Here is a 6,355-nt window from a genome sequence, read left to right on the forward strand (position 1 = left end):
TAAAATGATTTGACATGAATGAAAAGCTTCACCTTTTGAGAAAGACGCTTTTACAAACTAAATCCACCTACAATCACCTACACACCTCACTAATTAACACATATATATGTATATAAATATACGTGAATATACACATTTGTTTAATCTGTGCAAAAACTGAAGTATACAAATGACATTTGGCTTTTTTATAGGACGTAATGTGCCGGACTGTTTCTTGTCTTGGAGCAGTAAATTCCTGAAGTCTCCACTGATTTCCTGCCAACTGGTCCCAGTCAAGAAACAGTCCAGCACACACAGTAAATATCTGAAAAGACACAACTTGTCATTTTTTATCATTCTGTTTTTGTGCAGATTAACCAAACAAACTACATCATGTTAAGTAGTGAGTGTTTGAGATGCTGGTAGGAGGGTTTTAGAGCCAAGCTAGCAGTTTCCCCCTGTTTCAAGTCTTTATGCTAAGCTTAGCTAATGTGCTGCTACTTGTAGCTTCATATTTACTGTACAGACATAAGAGAGGTATTGATCTTCTCATTTAACTCCCAAAATGTTCCTCTAAATAACCTTGAGAATACCAACAGGTTCAAGTGAATGAAAGAAATACAAAAACCAGAAGACATTAATATTTTTTCTAATTCTCTACCTTCATTTATCTCTTTTCATTTTCATCCTCGTCGCTCTTCTTGCACCTCCCCTCTCATCTTGATGTTAATATTGTCTATATCATCTATGGTTTATATTTATTTGTTGTGGTCTGGTGTCTGAAATGGCGAGTTTTAGGCGAGATGCTGTTTTGATTTAGCTGTAATGTTTAAATTTAATAGTTTTAACTCTCATTGTTCATTCTTAAATGCTGTAAAATCCTCCCCACTGAATTGCCTTTCATTTTAAATTTAATTTCATCAACTGCCTCCCTGCATCCTTAAGTCTTAACTCAGATTCACAGGTCCGGCTCATGTGTATATTGTATGTAATAAAATCTTAAGAGATTTATTTAAAATAACTGCGATCCTTCTGTGTTTCCTCTGCCGCTTAAGCACAATCTGCGGAGGGATTTGCAGTCGAAAGGGGACACGCGTCAGTGTTTGGTGACTAAGACCGCAGACAAAGATATTACTGGTGGTGGAAAAGTTGCAACAGACACACATGAAACACGCTGTAGATGAGCACACTGATGAGACAAAGACACACAGAGATACCAACACACTTAATCCTCTCAAAGAAGAGTTAGAGATGGGCGAGGCAGGAGAGAGTGAGGGATGGGAGAGAGGAGAGGAATCGGAGGGCGGCAGATGGCCAGAAAGACGTCAATCCTTTTCATTCTTCCCAAACAGCATAAGGGCACTGTGGGTAATTGCAACCGGTGCTGACGTTGGATTGGGTTGCCTGCACGTCAGAGAGTGGAGCCGAGTCGGGGGGGGTGAGGGGAGGTAAAAGTTGACATGCTGCAGGTAAACATAAATCTGACAAATCTGACAATGTGTCGAGGTTTGTATGAAAATGCCAGAACTTCAAATTTATGATGACGATGGTTGTGGAGCGAAGCACTAATCTGTTCTGTGGCATGAGAGGGAGCTCCAACACATGACACGAGGATGTCACACTATCTGGGGGGGGTCAGCAATTTAATCACTGCAGCCATCAGCATGGAGAGGTGTGTGTGTGTGTGTGTGTGTGTGTGTGTGTGTGTGTGTGTGTGTGTGTGTGTCTGTGTGTGTCAGAGTTGGGGGTAATGAAGAGCATCATCTGCTCGAAACACTGTCCATTTTCTTTACTTTTGCTCAATTCAAACAGTTTCTTGAGTCTTTAATTGTTACTATTGAGACCCTGAAAACTATTTTTTTTTTGCTGGATTTCAAACTAAATAAGTCACGGATAAATAAACTTCATTTACTTTGATTTATAGGTTTCATATCTAATATAACTTGACATTTGATAAATTGCAATGGAACAAATGATGACGTTTTCTTCTGATAAACTTTAAAAATAAACAAGTTAACATTTTAGTTATGTCGAAGGAAATATAACTAGCTATTACTGAAGATTAATGTAAAACCAGATAACATCAAGCCTCTAAACGATCTAGTAATGTAATCGATCTTCGGATTCTATTAACAACGTCCTTTATCGATTAATCTGACAATTATTTTCTTTGATTAATCATTTGGTCGATTTAATATCTCAATACAGTGAAATACACCCTTTAGTGTCCGTATGAGACGCACCCGGGTTTCAACTAACTCCAATGTAAACCCATATGCGTCATTATTAGACGCTCAGAGCAACTGACGTGGTATAAAGAGTTTAACTATTTAGGGCAGTTGTGGTAGATGAGAGACTTCTGTTTGTGTCACATTTGAAACGAAAAAGTCAACTTTGACTTGTTTTATCATGTCAGTCACTCGTTAGTCACCGATTGTCATGTGAGTCAGTCAAATTTACGTCAAACACGATTGTTTGCTTATCCAAACTAGGTGGTTTGGTTGCCTTGATCTAAACTTCCTGTGATGCAAATTAATAAAAAAAAAATGACATGTCACAAGTGCATATTGACACGTCTAAAACCGACACTAGAGGACTACGTAGAAAGTCGTGATTTGAAGTTTAGGGCCACTGAACAACAGTATTTGTTGAGTTGGGAGTGAGAACGTGTTGCCATGGCTCTGGATTTAAAGCCTAATGTAACAGAATGTATGATTTTATCCTGTAACAGCCGTAGGATAAAAAATTGAAGGTTTTATGGGTTTAAATAGGGAAGCTTTTGTCATTAAGTGTCTGTATTTTGGCTACAAAGTTCATTTTAGACTTATTATAGGAGCAAATTTTTGAACTTCCAAAAGTTAAAAAACAAACAAACTCAAAAAAAAATTAAAAAGCTCCAAATGTCCCTCATCACGCGTAATATAGTATTGGCTTGACGACAGATACACAACGCAATCACATGTTAGGTTTCATCTGCTACCAGTTTGGAACAATAATTAAGAGAAAGTATTTTTGGGGGGAAAACATGAAATGAAAACAAACATAACGTAAATCATCTGGATCACATGGCATAAATAAAAACGTGATCATTTCGTTTGGTTACTCTGAAGTATCTCATGTCACATTACTGTAAATTAAATCCAGTGGCAGCAGGAGAGAGACAGATGTCCTGGTTTTAAAACACAGTCTGACATCTAGAGGCGGGATCACTCATCACATGCAGCACAGTTCAATATGCACACGTCTCACCACACAATCTGTGCTACTCGATATCTCATCTATTCTATCATACTGAGCGGAAGTGAGATGTGCAGCCTGCAGTGCTCGTCTCCCTCTAATGTTACTGCGTGAATGCCTCGTGATGCTTTTAAAGCGTTGTTTAGATTCGAGCGTCCATCATCACATTCTCCCCGAGTCACTGCACAGCCAGTCATGTGGAAGGAATTCACAGATCCATGAGCTAAGTGATTAAAATATGATCTTTATTAAATAAAGGAAGACATATATGTATAAATATACACAGCCACATATGTCTTCAGCTTATATGCAGGTCACACTACATCCACACAGTCAGAACAACGTACAAAACTATCTTAAATTCACTTCCTTTAGAATTTAAAAGGTTTCTTAAGGCTGCTTGAATTTACATAAATGACAATGGATTCAAACGGCGACAAGAATTTGCAAAAACGTATTCAAATCTTGCAAAATAACCAATTTATTTGCTTCATATTAACACTCTCATTATGATCCAAATACAAAATATGACTGAATACACACTTTCCACATCATGCTAGTTCTGCTTGAATCTGTGTATTTAGCTGCAGTGTAGGAAAAAGGGAACATCTTATAACCATATGTACAATTTTGATTACAGTTTCTCTTCCATTGAAAAGCTGTCTTAAGGTAAACTGAAATTCCTCATAGTGAGAATGAAACACCTGTAAAAATGTAAATAAAGAAGTATTCTTGAACAATTCAATGAATTCTGCCGTAAAGTGCTGCAGGGATGACAAAGTTTTTTAGGCCAAAAAGGGAGTTAGCGTCACACTGGTTCCCTCCTCAAAGATCCCATTGGGATCTCTTATATTGGATTTTGGATTATTACAGAAAATAAAATGTGTTTATGATACTTACACGCTTTGTTCAGCAAGATAATCCTCAAAGATGAACACCACTTTTATGATCTTTGAAATGTATTAGGTTTAAAGCTAACGTTAGCTTATTAACTGCACCATGGTCACATGACTTATTTATTTTGTTCGTTTATTTGATTGTCACTTGTTATTTCATTTTGTTTCTTAGTTTAGTTTTATCCTAACGATTGTTCTTAATGTTTCTTCTATTGCACTGTTTTGCTGGCTTGTCTGTCGAAGCACTTTGTAAACCTTGTTTTTAAAAGGTGCTATATAAATAAAGTTATTATTATTATTATTATTATTATGATGACATGACACATGACTGATTGAGCCACTTGTCAGCAACCGCCATTTTTAAGAAACTTAAAAGCTTTAAAATTCACGGATGGGTTTTTTACTGACTTATTTTGTATTGTAGTACAACACATTCAAATCTCTTATCTCTTTTGATAACCACAGACCTTATTTCAGGCATCTAAACAAAAAATAATTAAATAAATAACAAGGACAAGGAAACAGGAAGTGAAAAAATGCTGTCTAATTACTGAGTTTTAGGACTCATTCCTGCAACACTTGGAATTCATTGTAAGCAACATTTCAGTCAGAGACACGTTCATGAAAGATTTATAGTTAATAGTTAGAAAGTTCAACAAAGAAGCTCTCAAAGAGTCCGAGTTACAAAACTCCCCCGCTAATACAAATATACATTAACAGTCACTCTTAGAGAAATCAGAAATATAAAAACTAAACATCGTATTAAAGTGTACATCAACTTGAATCTAATTTGGTGTTAAAGGTCAGCTGATGAATGAGCCACTGATTGTGAATCAGCTTAGAGAAGCTACACTTTTTTTTGCAGCCATCTTTTAAGAGTACAGATGGCAAGCGTTTGATACTAAAAAGACAGATCTACAGAGCAAAACATCCACTGTGCGTAGCTTAAGACAGAGAGTTAGTGACTGTAAGGTGTTCTAGTGGACGTGAGGATAAAGCTGTGAGTTCACCGCTGCTTCGGTCCCTGTTGGCAGAAATGTCACCCGGCTCATCATCTTTCTGCCCACAAACGTCTCCAGGCTGTATATCCATTACACTGCTGCATGTAACATACAAACTGGCTTTGGACCAACTACATGAACGTCAGCATGAGATTACAAACGGTGCATTTCTGCCATAACTCTGACAAGCACAGGGCATCAACACCTGCAACACTGTACATTTAGCTCCTATACGGTATCGGCACGGCAGCAGGTCATGGTGCTGAGGTTCACTTAACACCATCACATGTATGTGCAGTGAATGTTTTTTCTGCATGCAGCCCTTTACATTGTCAGATTTCTGCAACAGTGAAATCCGTCATTACTGGAATTACACAAATGGTGCCACTGTTTGTATTTTTTGTTTGTTATTTTGATGCAATTTTCCATTTTCCATTTGAGATTTTTGCAGTGATGTTGACATTCAAGTGCCACAAGCAACTCACGGGTTGTTTAAAAACATTTTTCTCTCTTTTAAAGACTTTTTTATGTAACCAAACAAGGATGTAACTTAGTAACGCTTATATTTACGGGCTCTCTATTAAGTTTCTTTGAAAGGAATATATAGTTTGGTATTATTAATATTATTAATTACTAATTGCCAGTGTAACCGAGATAGTGTTTCCGTCAGCACACAGCAGGTCAACTGAACGGGAAAAAACTGTCGACAAGTAAGAATACAAGTCTTTATATAGAGAGAATAAAGCTTCCAATAATAACTGTATATTGAGTGATTATTAACTTGAGTTTAAATTAAGGTTTGCTTTCAGGGAAATTCCTAATTTGCTTATATTTTTAATGCAATTTTAGGTGTGTTTTTAGGAAACTTCCCGGGAAATTCTAAATGAATTAATAATAACGGTTAATTATGGACCCATAAAATATAGCAATATCTGAAACTTCTATTACCATTTTTCTGATTGATTAAGTTTTTCTTTCCCAAAATGAGCAAAAAGACATCTGGCTGCCATATTTGTTTGGTTTAAGAAACTGCAAGAACTTAGGAAAGTAGTTCAAATCTACTTCATTGTGCAGCAGGTGGACTATTTTTTTATTTAAGCTGGATAGAGGATTATTTTAAGGAGACTGAGTGTCTTAAACACAACAGTAAGTTTTGCCAAACAACCTGCAGGCTTCAGATTTGATTTATTCATTGAGAAAAACAGTATTTACTATAAAAAATGAGTCAAATAAAACCATGCA

This window comes from Anoplopoma fimbria, chromosome 11 (assembly GCF_027596085.1).
Source record: "Anoplopoma fimbria isolate UVic2021 breed Golden Eagle Sablefish chromosome 11, Afim_UVic_2022, whole genome shotgun sequence".
NCBI classification, from domain to species: domain Eukaryota; kingdom Metazoa; phylum Chordata; class Actinopteri; order Perciformes; family Anoplopomatidae; genus Anoplopoma; species Anoplopoma fimbria.